At 41.3% G+C, this 15,662-nt stretch overlaps 1 protein-coding gene across 2 annotated transcripts in view; it reads right to left on the bottom strand.

The window, feature by feature from the left end:
* Nucleotides 1–15,662, bottom strand: part of ARHGAP29 (Rho GTPase activating protein 29) — a 65,375-nt gene that overhangs the window by 47,255 nt on the left and 2,458 nt on the right. Inside the window, exon 1 of one of the 2 annotated variants that reach the window (XM_055140153.1) lies at nucleotides 2,762–2,916. The exons of the other annotated variant lie outside the window; for it this stretch is intronic. The gene's annotated coding sequence lies outside the window, so the exon portion shown is untranslated. Of the gene's footprint in view, nucleotides 1–2,761; nucleotides 2,917–15,662 lie in introns of those variants that run through there. 2 annotated transcript variants of the gene reach the window in all.

Consider the following 15,662-nt stretch of genomic DNA (forward strand, 5'->3'; position numbering starts at 1 on the left):
TCCATCTAAGTTCCATTTGCCTGTTCTACTTCTTACCCCTTCATTTCTTCTTCATTCTGATCTTAGTGTAAAGATTACCTCAAGGAAAACTTCCCGATCACTCCTGTCCCCATAAATAATACTAAACTGCAGTAGAATTTCCTAGTAGATGCTTTATTGCTTCTTATGCTTTTTATCACTGTACTTATCAAAGTTCAAATAGATTATTCATGTCTAGATGATAATCTATAGGAAATTAAGACTCGGTCTGTCTGCTAACGGTATGTTCTCTACTCACAGCACAGTATTTGGCATATAGGGGATAAACTACTCAGAACTGTTTGACAAATCAATAATGAGCTTACAAAATACGTGAAGTTTTAAAGCTTCACTTTAAGAGTGAAGCTGGATCACTCTGGATTATTTATTGAAATGTTCAGGATTGAAAACAAATGTTTGTTTGATTTTTAAAACTATTTCTACAAAGTACCTTTCAAAAAATAATCAAGCATGCCCGCTTCAGCCGCACATATACAAAAAAAAAAAAAAATCAAAGGGTATTTTTCTACACATCACTATTCCAGGGATATGGCTAAGAAGGTCCTGGATTCCATGTGTGCACCACCAAAAACCGAAACAGCTTTAATCAAGCATACTAAGTTGAGTGAATGTAGCATTATATAAAACTGAAATCAAAGTTAGACTTTTTATAATTGCTTCCCTACTTTTGTTTATTAAAGTTTCACAATAACAGTTTTTAAAGTTCATTTATTGAATATTCTTTTTCATTTAAAAATCCTTCTGAGAGCTTAATTTCTATGCTAAAACATTTTATATTAACTTAAAATTAATTTTCAAATAAACCGATGTCAATTTTTTGAGAATAATTTCCAAATGAATCTGGGACAATATTTTAAGTATGTTATTAGACCAATGTCTTCTCACCATCAAAAACGGTCCACTTCAGGGCCTTTACAACTCTAATTGAAAAGACAATTAGTATCCTCACTTTAACACTTATGTAACTTATTTTATAGGGTCACTTATTAATGTTGTTGGCTTTTAGTTTGGTAATTAGAAAACTGATCACTGTCACCAATTAAAAAAAAAGACAAAATATCCTATGCTTCAAACAAAGCGATCCATCTATTTCAGTTAGAGTAACTATGTGTCAAGTTTGTTTCCAAATGAAGTTTGAACTGTGCAAACAGCTGAGCAAAGTATTTGCGAAATAACTCTTCTAACCAAGTTATCTCTTCCAACTCCAACCAAAATCCTTTTTTATCAATTCCCAAATAACTCAGCAACAATCTGCAAAACTACTTTCTGTGCCCATCCAATATTCTTAGTACGACATGCAACACAAATGTGCACAGCACCTTCCATTGTCTTCTGGTACCCAGAAACGCTGGTTGTCCTAGGCTTTAAGCTGCCTGTGTTAACTAAATGTCCGTGTCCTACCTCCCTAGATGAATCATTATAGGATTATTTTCACTTCCAGGCACTGGCACGTCTCACTGAAGTCTAAACTGCTCCCGAATATTTCACTATTTCTACCTCCAGAAAAAAAAAAAAAGTTGATATGTTTAGAAACCTACTTTTTGTCAGTCCAGTTTCTAATTTGGTTAAAAAAAAAAAAAGAAAATCTACTTTCAAAATGCCTTAAAAATCAGAAAAACTCATAGGGGGTGGGGGATTATCTTTGATTCTATTTTTAAAAATTGGTGCCACCCACCCACGCAAACGGAATGGTGACGTGTAGAAAAAAATGAACCAGAGTATTCCAATAACTGCCACTTCTGCAGGCGGGCACGCGATCACATACATTTCATTCCTGGGCAGCAGCGCGCCACACAGACGTGGCCGCGAGGAGGCAGCGGCCTCCCACGCGGGCCTCGAGTCCAGCATTCCTGCAGGCCGGCGCCCCCCGACGGGCCGAACAGCCCCGTGCCACATGCCCGCGCAGACAACGCAGGGGCTCCAGGATCCGAGCTGGAAGCCCCCCCTCCACCCCACCCCCCACGCTCCCGGCTAGCCAGCACGTCCCCGGGAGAAGGGAACCTGGGAAGGGTGAGAGGAAAGAAAATAATAATAATAATAAAGGACCAACAGTGCACACGAGGCGCAGTGTCTGCGGCTCCGACTTCAAACGTCCCGGCTTGTGTTCCCCCCAGTCCAAGACTTAAGTAGGAAAACAAACAACAAGCACCCGGGTCCGCAACGGAATCGGAAAGACCTATTAACACGGAGGCAGGGGAAGGAAGCTCCCCTCCTCGGCCCCCAAAGACGGGGACCAGGAAACGACGCGCCGCGGAAATCCTCCCCTATTTCGGGAACGTGCCCGGGGCAGCGCGCGCCGCCGCGGGGCAGGTGGGAGCGCGGCGGGAGCGGGGGGTCAAGGGCGCGGATTGGGGAGCAGCTGCCGCGCGAGGAGGAGCAGCGGGGGTAAGGCTAAGCGGTCGGGGGATCCGCCGCGATAGTTTAAAAAGGTCCCCCCTACCCCCCCAAAGAAGTGGATTTTCTCGGAACCGCGCGCGGATTGAGCGACGCGCCGTGGGATTTTAGCAGTAGCAGCAGCAGCTGCTGCTGCACTTCCCGACCTCCCGGGCACTCCCCGCCCGACCCCGCCCGGAGGACACTGCCCCCCGAGACCCCTGACCCGGACCCCGACCACCAACCACCCGCGCAAGCCGCAGTCGCACCCCGCCCCCGCCCCGCGCCGGGACCGCTCGGACCCTGGACGGCACCAGCGCCCTCGCTTCCGACACGACCCCGCACTCACCTCGGCGCTCCATCCCGCGTCCCGGAAGCGGACGCCCGCCCCGCACTCACGGTCGCCGCCGCGGCCTTCGCCGCGGGCTCCGACTCGCTGCCCCCATCCCCCACGACCCGCGGACGCCGGGCCCCGCCGCCGCCGCCCCAGCAGCTACCGCCACGACCGCGCCGGCCGCAGCCGCTCCTCCCCTAGCCACGCCCCCAGAGCCGCCACGCCCCCCTGGGCTCGGCCCATTGGCCCGCGCGCTGAGGGGCGGGGCCCGGCGAGTGGCGGCAGGTGGGGGCGGCGGGCGGCGGCGAGTGGGCTAGTCTGCTGCTGCGCCGGGAGCCTGCAGTGTCCCAGACGCCGGGGAACCCTGTTAGCCACCCTGCGGGGCTTCGGCAGCGGGACAGGTGGAGCAGAGCTTAGTAACAACTCAATGGCTAATGGGCTCTTCTCAGATAAGCACTCAACATTTCTTTTCTTATTTTTTTTGCTTTTTGGGTCACACCCGGCTATGCACAGGGGTTACTCCTGGTTCTGCACTCAGGAATTACTCCTGGCGGTGCTCGGGGGACCATATGGGATGCAGGGAATCGAACCCTGGTCGACCGCGTGCAAGGCAAAAGCCCTACCCGCTGTGCTGTTGCTCCAGCCCCAGCACTCGCCATTTCTTGAGATAGTTCCTATAAGCCAGTTCCTCTCCTACTCCCTTAAAAGAAAAACAGGATTCCATAGTTTGTCAAGTACAACAAAGGCTCACCTCCTTTCCAGAAGAATGAACTACACTGAAACTGCCCAGCCATTCAGTGCTCTGTAGAGGTGACTATTTTCCAGTTTGTCCTTTCTTACCTATTTCAACAGCACTGCCTCACTCTCCGAATGAGGAAAATTGGAAGGTGGAAGATTAAAATCAGTACAGGGTCAAAAGCACATTGGTTTCCATACCATACTTTTAGCAGAAACAAGCAATTTCATTTATCTCAATGCTGAAACATGAAGAACTGATGGAGAAAAGGAGTAACGAGAAGGTAGTAGTGGGTGGCAAAGAGAAAAACTACCACAAAAAGAAAAAGCAGACAAAGACACAGGGTATAAAAGAGAGGGGGAAAGCAAATGAAGATGCAACACCAATAGAAGAACAGCAGAAACGGGTGAAGACAGAAAGAACAGGATGAGGAAAAGGATAATAGACAACAGCTTAGCAAGAAAAAGGGGGAGACTCCAAAAGTGGAGAGAAAAATACTGATAGACAAAGAGAAGAGGGACATCTCTCATAATTTTATTATTATTATTATTATTTGCCGGCGATAAACAGGGGTTACTTCTGGCTCATGCACTCAGGAATTACTCCTGACGGTGCTCGGGGGACCTTATGGGATGCTGGGAATCGAACCCTGGTCGGCCATGTGCAAGGCAAACGCCCTACCCGCTGTACTATTGCTCCAGCCTCTTCTCTCATAACCTTAAATTTTTACAGAAGTAATGTTGGGGATACAAGTAAATTTAACCTTTAGTGCTTCTCAAAACTTATGGAAAAGATATTTATGAAAAATATCCTTAGCTACTTTAGCTCCAAACTAGAGTTCCCAGATTTGGCTTATTCAAATTTACTTCTTTAAACACTAAACACAACTGTACCAAGGTCACATGCCACAGATCCGCAGGAAATCTCAAAGCCAAACTATTATCATTAGGATGCACATGGACTCTGGCTATGGAAATGATACTTTAAACTGAAATTAATTAATAAATGAGATCAGAAGCCTGAGTCAAAAGGAGTCTATCGGAGTGCAGCCCTGACTAAGGCTTGGGAGAAAAAAATTAGAGGAAGTCACTCAACCTCAATAAACCCTTTTTATCTTTTTTTCTTTTTTTTTTTTTTTGCTTTTTAGGTCACACCAGGTGATGCACAGGGGTAACTCCTGGCTCTCATACACTCAGGAATTATTCCCAGCAGTGCTCAGGGAACCATATAGGATGCTGGGAATCGAACCTGGGTCGGCAGCGTGCAAGGCAAACACCCTACCTGCTGTACTATTACTTCAGCTCCCTTATTTTTATTTTTAAATATGCTATCTCAGCCACTGTTTTAATTTTATGCTACCTGATGCACCATTCCCTTTAGGATAGAGAATTTTGTTCCTATTTAGAGAATTGACAGTGTCATTGGCAATGTCTTAAAAGATTCAGATGGGGAGAAAGTGCATGGGTAGGGGTGTCAGAACAGAAAGGAGCAGACTAGAGTGAGTAGGAAAGAGAAAGAGCTAGAGGTATACAATAGATCTCGATTGTGGAGAGGAGAAAGAGGGTAAGAAGCCAAGAAAGACACAGTAAAAAGCAGAGGCAGAGAAAGAGAAAATAAGATGGCAGGCAGAAGAAGGAAGTTCTAAAAGACAACGAGATGACAAAGTAAGAAAAGATTATCAACTGGTAGAGAAAAACAGAGATAATTTTCAACTCCAGTTTGGGGAGGTAAAGCCAAATAGGTCCCTACACTGTTACTGGGAAACGGTAACTATAAGAACACCAAGCTTTTCTATTACAACTAGGGTCTACAATTCTAAGACGTGACTTTTTAAAAACAAAAGTAACTACACCAAAATCAAAATCACTAGAAATACTAAAGACACCAATAAATCAATGCCCCTTCAAACATTCTCAAGAACACTGGTATGCCCTGAATCCTCACCATAGAAACCATTGGTAACCAAAACTGACGGCAACCAATGGCAAGAGGGGAAAGGATTCTGAAGGCTTAAGCAGGCAGAAACAGGGCAAGTCTCAGAAAGCTCCAAAGAGGAATCTTCTCCTTGGATCTGCTGTGTGTTTATCTCAAAACAGGTCAGACTCAATCTATCCCTGATCCTCTCAAAATAGCCAACCATTGCACATAGGGCCTAAGACAAGATAACAAACATTACAGTTAGGGTCCAAGTGTTAGAACATCGGGAGCGGGTAGAGCATTTATATCATACCCAGCCAGCCCAGGTTCAGTCACCAGCATCCCATATGGTCCCCAGAGCACCACCAGGAGTAATTCCTGAGCAGAGAGCCAGAAGTAACCTCTGAGCATTGCAGGATATGATCCAAAAATAAGGGAAATATGTGTGTATGTGTGTGTGTGCGTGCATGCATGTGTATATATATATATATATATGTGTGTGTGTGTGTATACATATACATATACATATACATTACCAAGTAAAGAGGTAGTATAGAGGGTAGGGCGCTTGCCTTGCATGCTGCCAGCCCAGGTTTGATCCCTAGCATTTCATTATTACCCCCCAAGCACCACCAGGAGTGATTCCTGAGTACCTACCTGGGAGTAGTCCCTGGGTGTGGCTCCCCAAAAAACAAAACATTATAAATTATCTGAGCCTCTTCAAGCTCTTAAAAAATACTGTGTGTCATTTTCTCTACCTTTCTTCTTTAGTAAAAAGACATTTAGAAACATTCACAAAAGTGATAGTTCATGTTCAAATAAAAATGATTTTTTCTTAAAGTCCTCCAGCATTTTGTTTTGTAAAAAAAAATTTTTTTAATACATTTGAAGTATGAAAAGTATTTATGTTAATATAACAACAGTTTTATGTAAGTTCCAGATTCCTAGTCCATAAACTGTAAAGTGTTCAAAATTAAATCTGGGTACAGAGAAATAACACAGGAGTTAAGGTGCCTGCCTTACAGGAGGGTACCCATGGTTTAATACTCAGCACCCCATATAGTCCCTGCAGCACAGCCAGGAGTGAGCTAAGTGTGGCTGAACCTCTGCCCCCAAAAGAAAATCTGTCAGTAAATAACGTTTTATAATGTTCAGTAAGTTACAAAAACATTTACAGAAGCAACAATAATTGAAAATTCCTTGTCATTTTACCATTTTACATACCAGTATTTTTCCTTCTCAAATAGAAACTCACACCCATAATGCTGTTCGAGTCATTCATTCTAGGAAGGCTCACTTGTCCCGCTGAGTTCTTCACAAGTCAGGCCCTGTAGCGCCAGCATAGCTACTACCATTATTTTTACTATGAAGATGTTTTCAGACTTTGGAAGTTGATTCTGCCTGTTTCATAACAATACGGGTAGAAATATTTTGTATCATCTGGAGACCTTTTTTTGATTGTCACAACAGGGAGGGGATTGTACTGACATCTAGTGGGTAGAGATAGGATGCTAGTAAATATCCTACCTCCCCAACTTCTCCCACCTTTACAAGGATTATTCAGCCCAACATGGTCCATATGATCCATGGTCCACATGTTCTTGGGCCAGAGAAATAACATAGTGGGTAGGGTACTTGGCATGCACATGGCCACCCAGGTTCCATTCCCAGCACCACATATGGTCCTCTGCCCTCCGGGAGGGGGCCACCTGGATTCTAGAGCTTGGAATAAGCCTAAGCAACAGCAGGTATGGTTGAAACCCAAAATCAAAATAACAAACCCCCCTCCCGCTAAAAAAAAAAAAACTCTTCAATAGATCCAATTACCACTTTATAAGCAATTTAGAGACCAGAGAAATACATTAAATGAAAACAACATCACCAGCCCCACCCAGGAAAATCTGGATGGTGGGTCATTTTATAGAATATACTGCAGAGTATCTTAAATAAATTTCAAGAAAGATGAATAGCTAGAAACTTCTATGGTTAAAAAGCCTTAAAAGATATATTAAATGTTGGGGCCAGAGCAATTGTAGAGTGGGTAGAGTATCTGCCTTTCCTGCCACACACTTGGAGCCTCCAGGGCTGATTCTTAAACGCAGAGTCCGGAGTAAATCCTAAGCACAGCTGGGCCTGGGCCTGGGCCTGCCCCCCAAAATATTTTTAAATACAGAAAAAAATGAGACCAGAATTTCACTTCATGTTGACTGGACTGTAGTCAGACTGCAAACCTTGAGAGAATGAGGTAACAACTATAGGGAAGCCTTACCATCACTCCAACCTTCTGTCTGGAGGTATGACCATAGAACAGCAAAAAGGAAGTCAAGTGTCCGGAAATGTACATAGGTAATTCCATTCTCTGAACATCAGCTGTCCATAAGAGTTGAGAGAAACTCCACAAGGAAGAGCAAAGAATTTCTAGGGAGCTGTAGCTGAGCAATTCCATGGGGCTAGATGACTTTTGGGTTCTCATCAGCCAGAGTAAAGAAATCTGTGGGACATCCAAGGTGAGATCCCAGAATGTTATGTGTTCACTATAAACCTAAGCCAATCCTAATTTTTTAAAAAGTATATATATATATGTGTGTGTGTGTGTATACATAAATATATTCTAGATTCAGCCCAACAGCTTTCAAAAGAAAGCTCACTTTGCAAATTTACTTAAAAAAAAAACTGTTGCTTAAAATAAAAGAACATTTGTGTATGTGGGATTTACAACATATACAAAAATGTATGATAACAGAGCAAAGAAAGGTAACAAATATTACAATAAGACTCTTATACTGGAAGGGACCAGAGGGAAAGTATAGTGGAAGGCAATTTCCTTGCATGCAACTGACCTAGGTTCAATCCCCGGCCCCCTATACCCGGTCCCCAGAGTATACCAGGAGTGATCCCTGAGATTCAAAGAGCCAGGAGTAAGCCCTGAGCATCATCAGGTGTGGCTCAAAAACAACAACAAAAAGATTCTTATGTTGGTAACTAAAGTAGCATAACACTATTTGAAGGTATAGTATAAGTTTAAAATATATATTAGAATTCAAATATTCAACCTAAAAGAATAAGATAAATAAGTAAATACAAATTAAAAACAAATAACAGGCGGGCAACAAGAGCAGGAGATGTAGTAATACAGCAAGTAAGGCACGGGCCTTGCACAGGGCTGAAATGGACCAAACTGCCTGACTGAACCTCAGGGGTCCTTTCGCCCTACCAGGAGTGAGCCTTGAGCACAAAGTCAGGAGTAAACCCTAAGCACAGATAGATGTGTTCCAAAATCAAAAACCAAACAAAAACAAAATGGCAAAATGACAAATTAACCCAATCATATCATATTAATATCCTAAACTATATAAATACCTTAAATACAAATGAAATAGAAATATCCTAAAAAAGAGCAGACTAGACTGAATAAAAAAAAATCTCAACTATATACTGCCTATGAAAACAGATTTGAAATAGACATAGATAGAAAATAACACAACAGAAAAAGATACAGTGTGGTAATTCTAATCATAAGAAAACATTTTATTATGATACAAGGATAAAAAGAGTTATATTTCATAATGATAACTTTCATCATAGAAACGTACCTATCCTAATAGTGTATAAAAATAAAACTAGAGGTGCAGAATAAGGGCCGGAGCCATACTACAGCAGGTAAGGCACTTGTCTTGCACAAGCCCACTAGGGTTTGATTCCCCAGCACTATAAAAAGTACCCCGAGCCCTGCCAGAAATACGCCTGAGCCCATCAGACTACCGAAAGTATCCCACCCGCACAGCAGAGCCTGGCAAGCTACCCGTGGCTGATTCGATATGCCAAAAACAGTAACAACAAGTCTCACAATGGAGACGTTACTGGTGCCTGCTCGAGCAAATCGATGAACAGCGGGAGGAAAGTGCTACAGTGCAGTGCTACTGATGGGTACACTATCAACCAACATGACCTTACATTTACGAAAAATTCTATCCAGTAACAGCAAAATACAAGTTTTTATCAAATGTATGTAAGAGATTCACTAGGACAGAAATTTCCCACACACATCATTCAAATAATCCATGGTTCAAATTTCCATAAGAAAAATGCACAATAGTAGATGCTTTACTTTCTTTCTTTTTTTTTTTTTTTTTGCTTTTTGGGTCACACCCGGCAATGCACAGGGGTTACTCCTGGCTCTGCACTCAGGAATTACTCCTGGCGGTGCTCAGGGGACTATATGGGATGCTGGGAATCGAACCCGGGTTGGCCGCGTGCAAGGCAAACGCCCTACCCGCTGTGCTATTGCTCCAGCCCCTAGATGCTTTACTTTCTAAAAAGGATATTTTTTATTGTCTAGATTCAGTGATCTAAGACTCCACTTAAAAAGTTAGAAAAATGAAGAACAAGTTAAACACAAAGAAAAAAGAATGAAATAGTAATGAGAACATAAACCAAGAAGCCGGAGAGATAGTACAGATAATACTACAGCAGGCAGGGTGCTTGCCTTGTATGTGGCTGCCCCAGATTCGATCCACAGCGCCACAAAGGGTCCTCTGAGTCCAGCCAGGACTGAGTGAACAGCCAGGAGTAAGACCTGAGCACTGCCGGATATTATCCCTTACCCCCTAGAAAAAGGGCTGGAGCAATAGCACAGCAGGTAGGGTGTTTGCCTTTGCATGCGGCTAACCCGGGTTCGATTCCTCCGTCCCTCTCAGAGAGCCCAGCATGCTACCGAGAGAATCCTGCCTGCACAGCAAAGCCTGGCAAGCTACCTGTGGGGCATTCGATATGCCAAAAACAGTAACAAGTCTCACAGTGGAGACGTTACTGGTGCCCACTTGAGCAAATCGATGAGCAACGGGATGACAGTGATACAGTGATACCTCTTAAAGCATAAGTCAGTGACATAGGAAATAGATAATAGCAAAAGCAATGTAACAAAAAGCTAGTTCTTTTTAAAAGATTAATTAAATTGATGAATAGTTAGGATGACCAGAAAGTAAAAGTGGGTGGGAGGGCTGTGTAGGGCTAGTGGCAAAGCGCCTGCCTTGCACACTTGAGAGTATATATTGGGTTCCCAGCATCATCCATACGTTCCCAGCATGTTCCCAGCATCACCTGTTAGTACCCTTGGTGCTACAACAAACCTAAGTAAGCAATCATTGGTGCACCACAGTCAAGTACATGAGAGCCCCTCAACTAAAAATAAAATGTCTGAGCACCCTGACTGGGTACATAATCCCTGGCAAACATCATGACCAACTGTGTAAGCATTGTAACCAACCATGTGTGCATAACTTTAGGTCATCACAACAACAGAAGAACAGAAGAATAATCTTTTCTTAAAAAAATAGGTAAGAGAGAAAACACAGATTACTAATACTATGAAATTATGGACCAAAAGAAGGAGCTTCAGCACAGATTAAAAGGGCAATAAAGGGAATGCGACAAATTACTGTCAGCTCAAAAACTCAAATGAAAAGGAAATTTTTTGAGAGACATTAACTAAATCTGATGTGGGGAGTAGAGAATCTGTTTAGTCTCGTACGTATTAAATCAACCAAATTTATAACTTAAAATTTCGTACAGACCTTGGAGCCAGAGAGATAGTACAACAGGTAGGGCACTTGCCTTGAACATGGCTGACCAGGGTTTGATCCCCCGCATCCCATATGGTACCCCAAGCACCACCAGGAGTGATTCCTGAGTGCAGAGTCAGGAGTAACCCCTGAGCATCACCAGGTGGCCCAAAAAACAAACCAGAACAAACAAACAAACAAAAAAGAGTGAAAGAGAACTATGGGCTCAAATATTCCATCATGAAACCTATTAAAACCATGAAATCTATTGAAACCATGAAATCTATTGAACAGAAAAAAATACTTCTACAAAAATTCTCGAAAATAGAAAATACAGGAACACTTCCCAATAATTTCATTATTATTCTGACACCAAAATTAAACAAACAAAAAAAACTAAGAAAATTACAAATCATATTTCTCAACACAGTATTAACAAGGCAAATTTAACAATATATAAAAGGATGTCTTTTTATAGGAGATAAGATTGTCTCAGAAGTAGAAGCTTAGTTTAATATTAAATAGTGAAAAGCCATGAGATCATCTTAATAGAAAAATCTTTTGAAAAAATTTTGTACCCCCTTATGATTAAAGCAGACAGCAAAATAAGAGTAGGAAATAATTTATCTGGGGGCCCAAAGCAATAGTACAGTGGATAAGGTGCTTGCCTTGCACACAACAGACCCAAGTTTGATTCCTGGCATCCCATATGGTCCCCTGAGCAATTACCAGGAATAATTGCTGAGTGCAGAGCCAGGAGTCACCTCTGCGTATCGAGGGATATGGCCCCAAACCAAAAAGAAAAAGAGAAAAAGGAAATGAATAAATTGACGAATATACCATGTTTATAAATTGGAAAACTCAGTATTGTTAAAATCTTTAATTGTTTGAGAGGTTGGTACAATGGTGATGAAGTGTAGTGTCAGAATTATGTACAGAGGAAACCATATCAACAGTAAGCAAGTCAGTATGATTTTGGTAGAGACACAGATCAATAGAGACAAGATATAGTGAACTAATTTTCAACGAAAGTGCCAAAGTAATTCAGTGGGGTGAAAGGTAGTTTTTGCAGTTAGTGGCACCAAAATAACTAGATACTCCTATAAAAATGATTCTTAACCTTTTTTTTCACAACATATTCTAAAATTAACACATTTATCATTGACCTAAACACAACCCAAAAACTATCAGTTTTTTCAATTCAGAAATGAAAAGGTCTACCTGCTTTTATAAATCAAGGTTTGGAGGTTAATCACATCTGAGGAATTGAGTACAGTCAGTAAACCTAAAATTCATAATCTGGCCATTTAAGAAAAAGCCCTAATTCTAAAAGTAAACCGACGAGAAAGTTTAGGGAACAACTTCTCAAAGACAAAAAAGGCAAGAACAAGAAAAACAATATAGGTAACTAGACTTCATTAAAATTTAAAACTTCTACTTTTTTGAAAGACAACTGTTAGGAAATAAAATATGGGGACTGGGCAGACAGTTCAAAGGGCTGGTATGCATGCTTTGCATGCAGGATTCTGGGTTCAATTCCTGGTACCACATGGTCTCCTGAGCACCAAATCATGAGCAGCCCCTGAGCAATGCCAGCTAAAGTCCAAAAACAAAAGAAAAAATAAATGCAAAAAAGAAAAAAAAAGAATGAAATACAAGTCATGATCTGGGAGCAAAACTTGAAGAAAAACTTTTATTCAAATATACCAACATCTTTAATAAATCAACCTTTTTACAAAAAAGTAAATGAGTAAAATGGAAAGAAAAAAGGCATAAAACAGGGTAATAAGGACATGATATAGTGTTCAATATCTTTAGCATTTAGAAATGAAAATTTAAACACTGAGACACCATTAAAGAGGATACAGAAATGAAACACTCATACACTGATGCTACACCAGGTACCATAAACCCCTCTGAAAAACATTCTAGTAATTTCTTATAAGTGAAACAACTTTCATATACCCTAGCTGTTGTGCCATTGTAAATATCCAAAATAAAACACAATTATCAAAAAAAACTTCTAAACAGTTGTACACAGCAACTCTATTTTTTTTTTTATGAGAGTCAAAGCCTGGAAAAAACAGATAAATTAACTGTGGAATAACCTTATTATGAATACTCTTTAACAATAAATATACTGTAACAAAAACCATGGATGAATTTCTAAAGAATTCTATGCTAGGGGCTGGAGTGATAGCACAGCGGGTAGGGCGTTTGTCTTGCACGCGGCCGACCCGGGTTCAATTCCCAGTATCCCATATGGTCCCCTGAGCATGGCCAGAGGTAATTCCTGAGTGCAGAGCCAGGAGTGACCCCTGAGCATCACAGGGTGTGACCCAAAAAAGAAAAAAAAAAGAATTCTATGCTAAATCATAGTAAGGAACAAAAGAATATATTGCTGCATGATTTCCACTAGCATTAAATTCTAAAAAAAAAAAAAAAAGAAATTCTTTAGTAATGAAATACCTGTCAATGACAAATATAAAATCATTACGGTGTGCACATGAAACTAAAGCTATATGTCAATTTCATCTCAACTTTAATAAGGCATTTCAGAGTAGGTTGGTGAGAGTTCCAAATTAGTTAAGGAACTTTCTGGAGTGATTTGCAAAGCTCTATTCTTTAAAAAAAAAAAAATTTGATTTGGGGGCCATACCCAAAGATATTCAAGGTCTACTCCTGGCTCTGTCTTTGGGAATTGCTCCCAAGGGTGCCCAGGGAACCAAGCAGAGCTGGTAATTAAACTCAGGCCTCCTGCATGCAAAAGCATGTAATTTAGTCCACTGAACTATCTCTCTGGCCCAATTAAAATGCTCGATAGAGGCTCGAGAGATGGTACAGCAGATAGGGCACTTGCATTGCATACAGCTGACCCAAGTTTAAACCCTAGTGCCATATACAGCCCCCTGAGTAATGCCAGGAGCCATCCCTGAACACAAACCCAGGAGTAAGCCCTGAACACTACCAGGTGTGACTCAAAACCAAACCAAAAAACGTCTTTTTTGTATTATAAAGCACTCACAAAATTTAACAACATAAAAACACATAACCCTATCAAAATATGGGGAAAGGAGATAAACAGACACTTCTTCAAAGTGGACATATGGTTGGCCAGCAGGCACATGAAAAAGTGCTCAGCATTACTTATTATCAGGGAAATGCAAATCAAAACAACAGAGGGATATCATCTCACACCAGTAAGAATGACATGTATCAAAGACTGGAAACAACCAGTGCTGGGGGGGATTGTGGTGAAAAAGGAACCCTCTACTATGAAGCAGACATAGTGGAAATGTCTGCCTCAGCTTCTAACAGTATGAAAACAGTATGAAGACTTCTCAAAAAACTTAGACCAAAGCTAACACAGGACTGAGTAATTCCACATCTTGGCATCTACACAAAAGCTACAAAAATTAAAAGCTACCAAAAAAAATATATATATACATATATATATATATTTACCCCTATGTCCACTGCACTGATAAGAATAGCCAAGATACGAAAACAATCCAAATGTCCAAACACAGATGAGCGGATAAAGAAACTGTGATGTGGAATAACATTTGGCTATAAGAAAAGATGAAATCTTGCAGTTTGCTACAACTTGGATGCAACGGGAGGGCATCATGTTAAGGAAAATAAGGAGTGAGAAGGACAAACACTAGATGATCTCACTCATGTGTGGTATACAGAGAAACAAAACACATTCCCTAGCCTTTGATTACAAAACTAAGATTAGCTAGAAATGAGGGTATGGGGATGTAGCTGGAAGAGAGGAAGAGATAAAAGTCCATAAGGACTGTGGTGGAATGTCTTGGGTACTTCTGTGGGGGCAAAGGTACATTAACTTTGTACATCAAAATCATGAAAGTTAACATTATAGTTGGGCCTTGAGGGCAGTTCAGTGGCCCTGCACATGTCCAACCTTGGTTCACTCCCTGGCAACCCATGTGGTCCCCCCAAATCCCACCAGAAGTGATCCTTGGGTGCAGGGGACAGGAGTAAGCCTTGAGCATTGGCAGGTGTGCCACCCTCCAAAAGAAAGTAACTTAACACTATTGTAACCAACTGTTATAACGAAGCTAGCAATCAAAAATTTTAATGTTAGGTGCTATATCTTGAATATGGTGGTAATTACATGGGTGTATGCATTTGTCAATCTCAAAGTATACAAAATTCTAACACTGCACTGGTGCTTGCTCAATGAATATTAATTATAAGCAAAATCATAATAAGCCCTCAAACTCAACTTACTTTCAAATGTTATTTCCCACCTTTTCTAACCTCTTCCTTAGGAAGACTATGAAAAATTTTCTCTGCAACAAAAGCTGTAACAGTAAGGGGGAAAAATTTTTATCTAAGAAGAAATGTCATCAAATGGCTCTTTTGCTAACCATAATAACAATAAAGACCATGAAGAAAGTGCAAACCCTCTATAAAAATCCTCATTAAACCAAAACATACTCCAAAGTACCTATTCAAATCTCATTCTTTAAATTTTGCCTTTATCGTGGTTTATCGCCATGCTGGAGGCAGTTAAAATGGTCTTCTAAGCAGAATTATGGAAACTGATTAATAACATCTTAGTATACATTAAAGATACCCAGCAATTCTGCCCAGAAGGGCCCTTTTGTCCTCTGAGCTTATTAAAATCATCCTGTCACCTCCACTCACACACAAAACACCACTGTTTTTCAAA

Source organism: Sorex araneus, chromosome 5, assembly GCF_027595985.1.
Source record: "Sorex araneus isolate mSorAra2 chromosome 5, mSorAra2.pri, whole genome shotgun sequence".
NCBI lineage: Eukaryota > Metazoa > Chordata > Mammalia > Eulipotyphla > Soricidae > Sorex > Sorex araneus.